The sequence below is a fragment of the Notothenia coriiceps genome, unplaced genomic scaffold (assembly GCF_000735185.1).
Source record: "Notothenia coriiceps isolate Sejong01 unplaced genomic scaffold, NC01 NC01_scaffold00006337, whole genome shotgun sequence".
NCBI classification, from domain to species: Eukaryota; Metazoa; Chordata; class Actinopteri; order Perciformes; family Nototheniidae; genus Notothenia; species Notothenia coriiceps.
The window spans coordinates 25,672-42,123 of record NW_011339038.1 but is presented as its reverse complement, the minus strand read 5'-3'; positions in this window follow the sequence as shown (position 1 = coordinate 42,123).

Below are 16,452 nucleotides of genomic sequence, written 5' to 3'. Positions count from 1 at the left end.
ACTCAGTGCCTTTCCCCACTGTGGCCTTCCTCCAGCCCATCCAACCCCAGTCTCAACCCATTGTGACGTGTTCCAGTGTGTGTGATACCCAGAGCAGGCTGCCCAGACCCCCCCCAGGTACAGTAACGCCCCCGGTGTGGACTGCAGGGGTCCAGAGGACACTTCAAGGGGATTCTCCTACTAGTTTTCTGGAGAAGGGTTATTTTTATATACAAAATTAGTCAGTGGAAAATATTTTCGTATGGCAACTAAACTATATTTACAGAAATTGAAATGAACATATATACAAAAATAACCATAAACTAAATAACACTAACTAACAAATGCAAAGTAACTTAAACTAAACTAAAATGAAGGTAAAACGTTCTAATTGTCTAAAGCAGGGGTGTCAAACTCAAGGCCCGGGGGCCAAATCTGGCCCGCCGCTTCATTTTATGTGGCCCCACAAGACCTTGCAAAGAATATAATCAGTTTATTATAACGTTACGTGCCGCTTTACAGGAGCATGTTGCCCATAAACTACATGTCCCACAATGCATCTCATTTTGTGAGATGTGCACTGAAGAGACTTGCAATGATTTGCCCTAGACTTCTGCTATCAGACGTAGTTAATTATGAAATGATTACCCGAGATAATAATCCAATGCAGAGGAAATAATGTAAAATAATACATTATTTTATATATGTTATATAGACCCTCCAAAAAAACGCGGGCAAAAATCCTTGATTACGCGGGCTAGGCTAAAATCCTTGATTATGCGGGCTAAAATCCTTGATTATGCAATTAAACATGCAGGGTTTTTATGTGATTTTATGCGGTGAAATTGCGGGAAGTTGCGAAATATGCGGAAAGTTGCGAAGGAGGGTCTAGTTATATATATTTATCTATGTATATTTAAATAGTCTTAAAGTTACCACCAGCCCTTTGAGTGCAACCATAATTCTAATGTGGCCTGCGATGAAATTGAGTTTGACACCCCTGGTCTAAAGTAATGACAACAGTTGAATGTGAAAAGGTCTCCTAAGGCAAGGAGTAGAATTTTCCTAAAAAGAATGTATAGTGTGTGAGGGTCTCTGCAGAGACCCTGCTGCCCCTATGTTGCTGCTTGTGATGTTTCTGGACACCAACCTCTATTAAAAACCAACAACATGATGCTAGATTGTGAGCATCATCACATCTGCAAGTCTGGCCGAAAAAGTACTTAAAAAAGACAAACATCTCTTTAGTTACTATAAGCGCGTTCACACCGCAGTACTTTTCCCACTTTAGTTCATCAGAGCTCTTTAGTTCTCATTAACTAAGTACAGATCGCGTTCACACCGGAATAAGTCCCTGAGGGTTGATTAGGCAAATGAAGCCGCTGACGTCACTTCTTCTTCTCGCTTTGGGTTTCACTGGCAGATCGCAAACATCCTTCACGGCGTATACTTCCACACCGAAGCCCGGCCGGAAGTCCCCGGAGTTGGGGACTGGCTTCAGTAGAAGCTGCTGGGACTCCCAGCGCCTTCCGAGTAAATCGCCAGAACGCCGACACCTCCTCATCACTCCACCGCTCCCATGTTTTCTTTTATGTTGCCATAAGTTAGTCTCTCTGCGTTTTTGCGCTGGGCTAATGCTAATGCTAATAATGCTAATGTGAGGATAATAAAATGGCGGCTTCACAAAACGTTTTGGGAGTTTTACGGGGCGTGGTTTGCAATCCGCCCAGCCAATCAGATATAGGAACCTTTTTCTCCCACGAAAGTACATGCTCTCTAGCAGGGACTGAAAAGGGGGTAAAAAGGTTCTCATGAGCTAATTTTTAGTTCCGGCTCTTTTTGGTGTGAACGCGACATTTCGGAACTATATCGGAACTAAAGTGGGAAAAGTACTGCGGTGTGAACGCGCCTTATGATGTCCATAAATTGATGCATTAGTTTTAAAGTGGGGTTTTGCTCAGTGTATATGCTGCTTCTGAAAACACTTTGGAGTTTCCAATAAGGACATATTCAGTGAAAGTTATGCTTGGGTGTTCATTATTCATGTATCCATCAAGAAGATGTTTAAGAGGCATTCTCACAAAATTCATTTCACGAACATCCACTGCTTTCACGCTTCCTGCTTTGGTTTAACAAGTGTGCCACTTAAAGGAGCACATATGTTTATATATATCCACACATAATAGACTACCGGAAGCAGCATTGATCATTCCAATAACCCGAGCCTCCACACTGCCAGGCCTGCTCATTATGCTTATCACATAGCATGTGCCAACATGTATTTTATGTTTGGTGGTTCAGGGGGGAGGGTTCTCCGCCAAACATAACATATACGCACAGAAAAAAAAGAAGCTTTTACGCCTGTCAAGCTTGCCAGTCTAACACGGTGCATAAGCAGTATTGAAAACAACGCAATCTTTCAGGGTTAGGTTCATCTAATATAAAAAAAGTACGGTGGCCCTGAAGTGCAAGTCAAAACAGCATTTCAGGAAACACCACAGCATTTCAGAAAACGCTAAAGCATTTCACAAAACACCACAGCATTTCACAAAACAACACAGCATTTCAACTTATACGGAAAGGGTATTGCTTTAGGGAGAACACTTCTTGTTTGTGATTGGACAGAGCCAGCCAGAGAAGCACTGCTGTGATTGGTTGTTTTTGCTGCCAGTCAAGAAATGACGCTAGTCCCAAAATATCAGCTGTTAGCTGTTAGCACTCAGAGCTAACAGCTCTTCATATCTGTTCAGAAACTGGACCAAAGTTAAACAAGTACAAACCACAGACTGTCTGTGTCATGGCGAATACAGTCGCTGCTTTATTTATGTCTGTATGCCGTTATTGTGAGTTTGGACGGAGCAGCTACAGGTTGGTTTATCCTGATCGATCCGATCTCCATTCAGAAAACACGCATTTTAAAAGGTTTTTAGCCTGCCGTCTGTCTGCAGACTTGTCAATGCATTAATTCATGGTTTTTACTAACTGGTTATGGTATGTTGTTTCTTCGGCATCATTTTGAAACGTGTATTACAATTAAATCACGGTAAAATATGTTCCTTTTGTTGTAGTCTACCATAGTATTTATATGGATATAAGCCCCGAATATTCGCATCGCTCTAATCGCTCGAGTTTCAGGTTTCACCGCGGCTGTGTTAACTCCTGTCATTCAAACAAGACGCGCTGGAGAGGGGTCGGGGCTTATATCCATGCAAATACTTTGGTAGATACCAACTACAACAAAATGAACATATGTTACCGTGATTTAATTGCTGTGGTGTTTTGTGAAATGCTGTGGTGTTTTGTGAAATACTGTATATGTTTTGTGAAATGCTGTGGTGTTTTCTGAAATGCTGTGGTGTTTCCTGAAATGCTGTTTTGAATTGCACTTCAGGGCCACCGTAAATAAGAGCCGGACAGAGCCGCTAACGTTAGCCTAACTCAGGTACCAGAACCCAAGATAACTCCATGCAATGGGGAATAATGTGCTTTGAAAGGGCTTTTTATTTTAACCCAACAGATCCTGAAATTATAACTAGTCACCTGATGAAATACCTCTTGTCCTTGAAAGTAACGCAAGGTTAGGCTACTGCTTATAGTAAGCTAATTAGTCTGATGTGCTCGTTTTTGTCACCTTGAATTAAATCCTTGTACCTCCTGTTTTTGGTTTTTAGTAAAGGCTACATATAAAAACATGACAACTCTTTAGATGTACAACTGCAATGTTATTCCTAAGCAGTTTAAATTGCAAACCCCACATCTCCTGAGGGACACTTCTTCTTATACACCATGAACACTTTTAGCTGTTCAATGTTATTTATCTCTACCTTAACTCAATATCCAGCAAACAAAACTCTGGTTTATTTCTCAGTGTTTCAGTTCAGGAAGGCTATTGTCTCTTAAAGGTCAGAAGTACGAATTAGTCATCTTTCAAGATGTGAGCCAATGCTCCTTGGTGTTCAGATCTCCTGCCACTTTGATTCAGAAGTCTGGTTTGACTTTGAAGATGTTGGATGTTGGCCTGTCAGTGTCACTCTGTTCTCCCAACTCCACATTTGAGACCTCTACTTGACATATCAGAGAGTAGAGTGTGATTGCTGAGAAAACCTCTGAAGTTAGTTTAATCCTGTGTTTTCCAGGTGGGATGGAATCAAAGAAGTTGACCTATATCAAATCCAAAACCCGAGCCACTTCGAGCCAACAGAAAGAGCAGACAAGACTTCAGCTCGCCAACTGTAAGGCATAATGGAGCAATACCCACACCCACAAAATCATCTTTTCTATCAATTATTCAATGATTGAAGAAAACTTGCATGCCCTCACAATGAGAGAAAAAACAAACAGCTGAAAGAAAATCCTCAACAACTTGGAACATTAGCAACAACTTGGAACATTAGCAAAACTATATCGAAAAAAAGACTTTGATGATATGATTATCATGAATTAGCTGTGTAAGACATTGTAAACATATGTTTTGATATAGTTTTACAATTGTTAAACCGACCCCTATTTACTTCAATTCATTAATAGACGTGTCTCCATTTCTCGATTCTGTGTTCAATGTGAAGCAGACAAGAAACGTTTCTTGGAGAATTCAAAGTCACACGGGTTGAGTAATTGATAAAACAGATGATCATTATGTGGTCCAAGTATTACACATTTGTAAATAAAATAAAACATAACACCCTTTGTTTCTGTTTCCACTTAACCACAGTGCACATTGTCATTCTCTTACTTTACTGTCATGTGTAGAGAAGGTTCATCTTGATTTGATACAAAAATCACCTCTGAAAGGTGAAGTAACATTCTGTTGCCTTTAGGTACAATCCTTTAATTAAAACCGTTTCACAGATATACACTCTTCCACACTTTAATTTTCCATAACAAATAAAAACACTTCACAGTATCCATAGTTAGAATCCATATTATATGAAACAGACCTGGTTAACTCACGTGGGAAACTTATGTTGAAAGTGATATAACTTAACATCAACATGCAGGGCAGCAGGTTTCTTCAAATATCATCGCTGCCCACTGCAATCAAATCCCAAGTTGTCTGTTTCTATTTGCATTTAAACCACAGTTGCTTGTGCACTGATGATTGGATGATAAATGTTAAATATAACACCAACAACACTTTAATACTATTGAAATCATTGAAATGTAAGGATGTCTGCAGTCAGCTGAAAGAGTTGCTGACTATCTTTGAATACATTAGGCACGTTCACACCGCAGTACTTTTCCCACTTTAGTTCCGAGATAGTTCCAAAATGTCGCGTTTACACCAAAAAGAGCCGGAACTAAAATTAGTTCATCAGAACCTTTTTTACCCCCTTTTCCGTCCCTGCTAGAGAGCAGCTACTTTCGTGGGAGAAAAAGGTTCCTATGTCTGATTGGCTGGGCGGATTGCAAACCACGCCCCATAAAACTCCCAAAAAGTTTTATGAAACCGCCATTTTATTATCCTCGCATTGCACTATTAGCATTAGCATTAGCATTATCCCAGCGCAGAAACGCAGAGAGACTAACTTATGGCAACACAAAAGAAAACGGTGGGAGCGGTGGAGATGAGGAGGTGTCGGCGTTCTGGCGATTTACTCGGAAGGCGCTGGGAGTCCCAGCATCTTCGACTGAAGCCAGTCCCCAACTCCGGGGACTTCCGGCCGGGGACTTCGGGTGGCAGTATACGCCGTGAAGTTGTTTGCGGCCTGCCAGTAAACCCAAAGCAGAAGAAGAAGAAGTGACGTCAGCGGCTTCATTTGCCTAATCCTCCCTCAAGGATTTATTCCGGTGTGAACGCGCCTATTGGTTGTCTATGTGCAGGTTCTTGGGATATAAACTGAGGAATTGTATTGCAATATGCGATTAAGCCATTTCTGTAGAAATAAACAAAATAATGTTGCATGTTAATAATTTTTGTAATTTGCATGACAGACGTTTATTTTAGATGTTGTTGGCATGGTACCTTGCTGGTGGATCTCACTCTGCTCTACATTTTCCATTTCAGAGTTCACAAAGCTGACTGAGTCTACCTGAAGCAACAAATCAATCGGATTTCTCACTCTAACACATATGGAGGATCCCTGAATCCCAAAGTTTGGACAGTGTGTCTCTGTATCAGGATGAAACACTCAGAGCTGGACAACCAGTGAGCTTGGCATCGTGGGCTTCCACCTGTGCTCATTGTGGGGCTGAGATACTGAGTAGCATTTCAGGTGTAGTAATGAACCTTCTGGCAGCCATTTTGAAGGTTTCCATCTCATTGACATTACTGCAAACTGTTATATCTGCTTCTCTAGTGTGTTGGTGAAAACTGTACCTATAATAACAATTGTACAATAGTTACCATATGTGTACAATCATTTGACCAACTTACATGCTTTCAATACAGCACACACTTAACTGCCAAAAGTAATACAATGATAATTTTACCATTTTGTGAACCCGATTAGTTGCTCCAGTAAGGAAGGAGTTATTCATCTGGCAGCGCCGTGTCATCAAGTTTGGCCCAAAGAAGACAGAGCAAATACTAAGCCTAAACCTCGCTGCAGCTTCACAGCTAACATTTTAGCAAATAATGACCCACCCTATGTATCCAGCAGACAAGAAAATCCTATTTCAACTAGTTTTAGCAAATGTACACATCCAATAGAGTCTTTATCCTGCTAGCTGTTTTGAACATATTTGAATGGCTTTATCTTACTTTGCATCTGTACAGCCAAAACAATGAGCTAGGAAATGATGATATGAAGCTTAATTTGATTTCACATTTGTTTACTCTTTAAATAATTGGTAAATTCAGGCTTAAAATTGAAAACATTTTCACAAGTGCAAGAAATTCACCACCAGACCTTCATGTTGGCACCAGCTCTGCTCACTTTGGAGAATAATAATGGAAATGAAAGACCTGCACCAAAATCCTGCTTAACAAAGATTAGTCATCATATTCATTCTCCAGCCAATCACAGTCAATGTGAAGATCTAATCCTGCTTCACATCTTATAAATACCTAAAGCTACTAAAAACTCACACATATTTCACTCGTCTTTTTTTCATGGAACCCGATAAACTCAACAAACTATGGTTTCCATCCTGAAGACCCTATATGTACAGCACTAACTACTGATTGCCATTCATGAGCTCTTAACCTGACTTAGCAATGTGAATCTTTAAAGTGTGTACTATCTGGTTGGAAACTTTTTTTATTGTCACAATGTTAATATCAACTTGCATGCAACCACCCTCTAGACTTATTCTAACCACAGATATCCATCTTATAGAGAGTTTCATCACAAGAGGTTTAACTTGGTGTCCACTGTTTTTTTTACCCACATTGAAATATCTCGTAACAAAAGCAAAGGTCTTCTACACTGAGTCTGATACGGAGGCCCTGAGAGGAAAGAGAGAAAAAAATAATTCTGTTAATCCATTTTATAAGTTTTATCTAATTGGTTGTCGCTTCTGTGCTTGTGACTGAAGAACATTTGACAATACAAGGGTTTGTGAAGATAATCTTTCTTTATGCCTGGATTTTATTCTCCATCTGTAGAAGAGGTGTGGGGAAAGGGTTTTGCGTGGAGTTTTTCTAAATTACCTTTATTTCATCTTTGAAAACATTTTGGGGAAAAATGTGGGCATGTGAAAGTAAGTTATTGTTTCTTGTTGAGATATTAATAAATTATGGTTATTAATGTATCCCAATAAAAATCGAAAATAAAAGATTTCCAACGTATATAGATTATACTGGCAAAATAGTTCACGTAAACAAAGGAGGAACAACATTATAGACCAGTCTTAGAAATATGATCAGCAGGATTTGTTTTCCTCTCAGGGCTTCGTGGTCTGACTATCGAGTCTCAAATGACGTTATACAGGTTTCACACTCTGAAAAGAGTGCACATCACATCTTGTAATGAAACTCTTCAAATGTAAACTGCGTTCTGTATTTTGTACACGTTTCCACAGTTATGACATCAGGACAGTGAGTTGTGCATGTTACCTTAGTTAGAAAGCACCCGGTAGGCCCATTGTTGTGCTAGCTCAGGGAAAGTACTATTTACTGTCTCTGATAGATGCTGTGCATTTATTAAGTAAACCTCAACTTTAACATGTTCAGTCATTTTACTGCAGCCAGTGGACACACCACATTTCACTGTAATCCTTTAAAGATATCAATATTTTCCTCTTCTTTGTTTTTGTCTGTACATTTAACCATATAATAACTCACCAGTTTCTCTCTATTATGTATGCCGTGTCTTTTACTGTAATTTTATTGGTGTTTTGAATGCATACCGACATATTCGACAGTTTTAGCTGCTTTGCGATGTTTCCCCTCACACCTTCGTCAGCTCCTTGCATTTTCATGCATAGATGTTTGCCAAAATGCATATTGGCAAAATCTGCTCTGAGCTAATCACATACAGAATAATAAATGCACCTGAATCTACATATCAGACTTGTCATGGTGACTATAGCCATAATGTTCTGAAACACTGGAGACAGTTTACACTTGATGTAGAACTATGGAGCACTGTAAGGTTGCACAATATCCTTAGTCATGTCATCTTACTCTATTTACCTCTTAAACCTTTACTTACTTGCTACATGTCAATGTTGAAGGTGATGTTTGTTGAGTTAAATGAAATATGTAGCGTACACAGGTGAGACGAGGCGTTTATGGATCAGGGATTGGCTGTACTGATACGGGTAGATGGAGCATGGTGTCTGTGTTTCTAAAAAGGCTCACATAATAAAGAGCCTCACCCTCACAAGAGTATTGTATTTTTCTAACATTTACTCTCAAGCTCAGTATTTGTATTCAGCACCAATGAGTGTAATTTACCATTTATTGCACATATTGTTACTCACTATGACAGGTATTCTCCCTCTAAATGTTTTTCTTTCAGAACCCAATAATAACAGTGATGTTTTTGTGTGACAGTCACCTTAGCAGTACCAATTGAGAATTGTATATAACTGATATTCTTTGTTTTATGTAAAAGATTAAATACAAAAAATTAACTATTTCAATACTTACATTAAAGATGCTGACTTGTGTTTGACTGAATTCAGATGGCTGTAGATACTCAGGGGTTTATGTTAGCAGGAGACAGTATGAAAGATGGAAGAGCTCCAGATCACTGGCTCCACTTGCATTTCAATCTTTGTGACAATAACAAATGTTTTTTTTCCCCCAATAACAAATGTAAGTAAACTGTTAGCAGAATACCAAACAACATGTCTCGGGCAGTGGATCACATTCTCTCAAACTGGAAATACTCCGGCTGGGCTTCTAACAGTGTTGTCAGATACTGTACAACATAAATCTTAAAAAACAAGAATGAAGAATTAAGAATGCTGCTTTTGAAAATGGACATCAATGTATTTCATCAACTGGTGTGAGGTTGATAGAATGAAGGACAAACGTTATGGAGTGTGGAGTGTGTATATGAACACACTCAGTCACTGGGGGGCTGCCCTCCTGTCCGGAGGTCCTGATAGTTAAAGAACATTTTACTAACTATTGGCCTGAAAGCTCATAGTCTGAGTATGGGTTTTCCCAAAACCAAGACATTTTGCCTTTGTAAAATAGATGCATATAGACAGAATTAATACGAGACAATGTTGGAAAAAAAAAAGCTGGAAGCCGAAGGATAATTTGTCCTTATCTGGCTATGTACAAATATTTTTAGCATTTTAGGTCTTGGGCCATCTGGTCCAGTCCAACCTCACAAACTGTCTTACATTTGAAGGCCAGCAGCTGCTGTGACATGCTCACCTGGACGGGGACTGACCTTTGACCCTTTGTTCTGAAGGCCCTTTATTCTGAAATCTTCTTTTTAAAGGCAAAGTTTCTGTTGAAAACTGCAGAAAAAGGAGGATCATTTTAATTTTGATCTTATATTTTGTGGTTATGACCACGATCTAGGTCTAAAATTAGCTGAAAGAATGTTCACTTTTTGTTCTACAACATTACATATGACAGTAATATCCCACTGAGTGTATGAACTCTGAAGCTCCTATGTGTCATAATTAAAATGGCGGTGCTGACAAATTACAAGATAAGACTACTGAACGTCATCACGCAGAACATCAGCAACCATGCAACTGTGATGTACTTTGTTGATAGCCTAATCAGTGGCAACTGGTCATTCGGGGCAGCCCCACCTAGTGTCAGCAGAAAGTATTAAAAATAATGATTAAAAATAAAAAAATAAAAAAATATATAAAATATANTGTAGACTACATTTATTATGTAGTATTATTTTAAACACAAGTTTATGTCCGAGCCAACAGACTCACAGATTGTTGGCTACTGAGAGATATGCAAAATACACCGCTGTATTTTGCATATCTCTCAGTAGCCAACAATCTGTGAGTCTGTTGGCTCGGACATAAACTTGTGTTTAAAATAATACTACATAATAAATGTAGTCTACATTTCATAATAAGAGGTGTAAAACCAAAAAATTGAACTAAATGCTTAGTCTCTAGTTGTATTTGTATTGTTGATTTAATGTGTGAACGAGGCGATATAGAGAAGGTTAAGCTTTCATTATTAGGCTGCAATTTGTTATACTGTTGGAATGGGTAAGCAGGCCTATTGTTTTTGGATATTTGTGGAGTTAGGTGGTCCATGAGTGTTTTTTATTGGTTAAGTGGTCCTTGGTATGAAAAAGTTTGAGAAACACTGCGCTAGTGGATTGTCAAAGGGGGAGCCTCGGGGAAATTATACAGATGGCTAGTCCGCCCCTGAAAATGTCTATGCAAACGTTATTATTAATAATTTAAAAAAAATTTAAACTACAAAAAAAAATGAATCAATTTTTTTAAATTATTTTTATATTTTTTATTTTCCATTTTTATTNAATCTCCTCCTAGAGTAGGGGTTCCAAAAGTGGGGGTACCGAGTGGGGGTCGCGAGATGATTACAAAATAAAAATGGAAAATAAAAAATATAAAAATAATTTAAAAAAATTGATTCATTTTTTTTTGTAGNGGGAGGGGTTCTCTAGAGCAAGGGTTCCCAAAATGGGGGTCGTGACCCCCCGGGGGGTCGCGAGACCCCGAGTGGGGGTCGCGAGATGATTACAAAATATTATTTTGTAATCATCTCGCGACCCCCACTCGGGGTCTCGCGACCCCCCGGGGGGTCACGACCCCCATTTTGGGAACCCTTGCTCTAGAGAACCCCTCCCACCCCCTCCATGCAGAGCTAGTGAAGATGAGGAGCACGTTCAGCCTTAGACTCATCCCTCCATGCAGAGCTAGTGAAGATGAGGAGCACGTTCAGCCTCAGACTCATCCCTCCCTGGAGAGCTAGTGAAGATGATGAAGATGAAGAGCACGTTCAGCCTCAGACTCATCCCTCCCTGCAGAGCTAGTGAAGATGATGAAGATGAAGAGCACATTGAGCCTCAGACTCACCCCTCCCTGCAGAGCTAGTGAAGATGATGAAGATGAAGAGCACGTTCAGCCTCAGACTCATCCCTCCATGCAGAGCTAGTGAAGATGATGAAGAGCACGTTCAGCCTCAGACTCATCCCTCCATGCAGAGCTAGTGAAGATGATGAAGATGAGGAGCACGTTCAGCCCCCCCCCCCCTGCAATGTGACACTTCCATTTCTGCACCCTGTTTTATGTCTTTTTGTTTTGTCTTTATATGTTTCTTGTTAAGCGACCTTGGGTTAATGAAAGGCGCTATATCAATTAAAGTTATTATTATTTTTATTATTATTATAGGAAGTCAGTGCTGGAACAATCCATTCTATCTTCACCATCACTGTGGTCCACACAAAAGCGAATGGAAGTGGCCTGAGCCCCCAAATGGATCAAAAGGGTCATTCCAATTCAACGAGCCTGTGCATGCATATTGTCAGTGCATGAATCTGTGAATATGATGATCAAAGATACAATATCTCCATTCAGGCAATCTGTGTGAAATACAACCACGGTGAAATGGTTGGATTTGCCCTATTTCAAACTGCCACCCAAATAATAAATAAATGTAGAGGTAGAACAAATCAAATGAACACAAATATGGAGGAAAAAGCACACACTTTTGCATGTTTGTTCGACTGCTTAAAGCATATTCATCATGTTTATGACTTACACATATCTTTCATATTTGGTCTTCACTTCTTCCTGCAAACTGTACAATGGTAAGCAGAGATCAAACCTTAGGGCTAGCATGCTAAAATTGACAGAGCTAACATTGTTAGCTTAGTAAGTTTTGTTTTTCAGAGGATCCAAAACTTTTCATTGACTGTAAGGAATGTTTTGAAGTCTTACACAGAAAATAGAATAGAAGAATCTGACCTATTACAGCATCCTGGTTGGAGCTCTTCACTGTGGATCCATTTTCATTATCGGCTCTGATGTTCATCACCTGCATCTTGAATTTGTAGGAGGAAAGACAAGAAGTTACAGACATGTTCATTCATACTTCTACATGTAAAGTATCATTGTTTGTTTCTCAGTTTGAATGCCAACCCAGGTCGGTGACACATCTATTGTTTGTCAGTTTCCCTCATTTGATTGGCACTGTACATGCTCTAAATGTATTACTAAATTGTTAGTGGTCCTCTTTGGATGCATTTATATACACAGTCTGACAGGTTTTTAACTTTTAAAAGTCATCACATACATACACAGACTACAGCATATTGCGTTTGCCTGGTACCTGAAAGCTGATGGTTGATTTGTCAACACTCCTTGTTGTTAACCACCAACTATGTGCAATATGTGCAATATATATATATTAGGGCCGGGACTTTAACGCGTTAATTAAGATTAATTAATTACACAAAAATTAACGCATTTTAATCGCACTTATTTTTGCACCGCGGAACGTTTCTCACTGGATGAGTTTCAGGGGTACCGATTATACTGGAGTTACAACTAACGTTCATGACTTCAGACAACAACAAAACATAGTGAACAATAGTCAAACATGAACGAAGAAGCTGATGAGACGGCTTTGGTTGGCCCCGTGGATGGGACATTTTNAGTTAAATTGTTTCGTTTTATTAAACGCTTGACCAACATCAGCGTCTTCGTAGAGGCTGTTGTCGTTGTTGGTGAAAAGCCAAACAGCTGTTTGGCTGCGACGCGCAGCGCCAGGCAGGAGCGCGCTCTTCTTCACTAAGACTATCGCACACCTAAACCATCGCCTACAAATATTTTTTTCAGATACAGCTCGGTAACCGGCCAAGCCGCCGGCAAACAACATCTCTCACAATAAAAGAACAGTCACCGGAGCGAGTTAAAGGACGAGTACAGGGAGCGCGGATCGGAAGAAGAGAAGAGGGAGAGAAGGTTTTTAGCACACTGTAACACGTCCTAAAACCCTTTTATAATCTATCGATTAATTTATGATTCAAACATTATAGAGAGTAGGTACGACATGTGGAGATTATCCGGCTGAACAAAACGTGCATTTATCAAACAGGTTCGTTTTCCACAGATCTTATTTCCAGCTATTTTCCAAAACCCTGTGGAGAAGTCCCATTGCATTTTGTCGAGGGAACCAGCAGCATACTTCCTGGTTTTAGGACGGGTCACTGCATCTCTCAATATGATGCCAATATAAACAAGGTCTTCTGTCGGCTCTGTACATCAATGCCGACCTATGCTGACAAGTAAGTGAAAAGTAGACAATATAAAGGTATTGGCTTTAGAGAAATGTCCCAGCAGTTTAGGATAATGAAGGTTGTAATCTAATCTATTACATAGCCATTACATTTCTAACTCCTAATGACAGGAAGGCAGAAAGCGCATTATACAAATAATAATACTCATAATAATAGCAGACATTTTTTAACAATGACCACAATATCATTATTTTAATAAACCAAATATGAACAATTGAGGAAAATGAGGAAGAACTGATGATTCAAATGTTGTAGTACAAGTGGTTTGTGCATAAATTACTATTGCAACAAATGTGTTAATTTTTTTCATTATAATAATAAGTCGATTTTTTTTGGACGAATGCTCCGGGCCAGTCGTTACAATGGTGGGGCCAGTGATAATACAATTCCACCGGCCCGGAGGACCAGTGGCATTTTACCCTTAATGTCTACCCCTGCTGGAACTGTGATTAGGTCTTCCACAATTCTCTTTTCAATTCCAATTTACAAAAGAGATGAAGCTGCACCACAGTGTTGTCTGTTACTATTATCTAACATGGCCGTAATCGCGCCACTCGACGGATTCAGGGTACAAAAATTAAGAAACCCCTGCGGCATTATCAGTTTATCTGGTTTACTATTTACAAATATGTGTCAATTTAATGTGTTTTGGTTTTATTCTATACTGACAATGTTGGACTTCAACAGACATTGGAATGGAATGGCTGCCATACATGTAGAGATTGAGATTTAAGAAACGTGTGTATATTATGTCCAACAATCTTGCTAACCTTCTGGTGTTTGGCTCCACGGATATGGGCAGCGTAGGCGTCTGCGCCTGTGCAGGAAACGTCACATAGCTCACAGCGGAGCTGGTTCTGAGCGTTACGGGCCAATAATCCTCCTCCACTACTGCTGCTGGTGCTGCTCTGGGAAACCTTCAGCGCCGCTTCCTTCTTCTTGTGCTTCTGGCCCTCAAGATGCTCCTTATACGTCTTATTTGGAGAAAGAAAGAGCCATTAGTCCCACAAGTACTTGCTTGGGACGTTTAATTTTAACTCTACCCAACTATTGTAAGGAAACTGAAAAGGTTAACATGTTGCCTTTTACCAAATGTGCAGCTCACACACAGTTTACTAACTGATGTGTGTTAACAGTAGGGTTGGGTACAGAGTACTAGAGGTGTAACAACTAATCGACTTAATCGATTAAAATCGATTTCCAAATTAGTTGCCAACTAATTCAGTCGTCGATTCGTTGGTGACGTCATCACGTGTGTTTTACGCTCCATTAAACTCCAACTCCATACTGGAGACATTTAAATATATGTCATATGTATTATTGCTACATAAACATTATATCGCAGTCTTAGTGTCGCCAACTCGTTTCTAACATGCAAAAAGAAAACAAAAATGCGTCTATGATGTACTTTCGACCTTTCCAATCGAGACGAGATCTCTCTCTCTCTGTGTACGAGGGGGCGGGGCAGTTTACACACACGCGGCTGCTACATGCATGCCACACACGGAGGAGATGGCGGAGAGAAGCGCAACAAGGTGTGGTTAAATGTTACCCGTCTCGATGTGGACAATGCTCGTTGCCAAGAGTGTTTAGCATGTAAGGGCGGTAACACGAGCAATTTGTCTAAACATTTAGCAAAAGTGCACCACATTCAGACGGAGGAATGCACCGGGTTCGACTGTCTTTCTAGTAGCTCTGTAGCCCCCCCATCCGTGAGTAACTTTTCCACGTCAGCAACACACGCAGTTAACAAAATTATACAAACATGGGTTAATGATGAGAGGTAACTAAGTTACTCTTTATTTTGTTAAAGTTTCAGCTATTCTGTCTACAATTCTGTCATCACATTATTTAATAAGATTTGTTAAAATATTGTTGTTTCTTTTGATGTGGAATATTATTTATTTAATTAAATAAAAAGCAATGTTAATTTTGTTTAGTTAATTTAATAATTTATGTATTTTTTCAAGTATTCATCTTTATTGTCTTCATTGTTAGTTTCCACATGCCTAAACAACCTCAAGCTAAATCTAAAAGTTATGGCTAAATAAGAGCGTTAGAGAAATTGTGCAAGGCATAATAGTCCGAATAGTCGATTAATCGTTTCATTAATCGATAGATTAATCGATTATCAAATTAGTCGTTTGTTGCAGCCCTACCTGACAGTCCTCCTCATGTTCCTAAAGTAGGCTGTATACAGACCAGTGTTTCCCACAGATCTGAAATATACTTATGGTGGGAGCCAAGAATGGGGGGAGGGGGGGTGTGTGTGTTAGTGGAGCTCGGTCAAGAACGGGGGGGAGGGGGGTTCGACGCCGAAGCCTCGCAGCGGAGTTATTGCGGAGCGCATAAAGCAGACCCTTCGCACGATAGTAGAGCGAACAGGTACAGGAGGGGTAGTTAATTGATCACAGATGGCGTCGTGCTCGCGGACGGATAAAACAAGAATACATCTAAATGGGTCACGAAATATCATTTGGCGGACGTTAATATACCTGGGCGGCCCGCCCAAGTAAAGTCTATGTGTGGGAAACCCTACAGACACAAAGTCATATCAAAATAAGCTTTAATATCAGGGTTCCTGCAGGTTTCACCAACTCAAATGTAAGATTTTTTAAGACCACTTTGAATAGAATTTAAGACCTATTTCACTGCAAGAGAGTATGAAAGAAAATTTCTAGGAAAGCAGAAATGCGTCCCCTAATTACTAAGTGTGTATGTATCTCTGTGTCAGAGTGTGTGTGTGTGTGTGTGTGTGTGTGTGTGTGTGTGTGTGTGTGTGTGTGTGTCAAGAGCTCTGCTGTCTTCATGCTGTTGTATGATT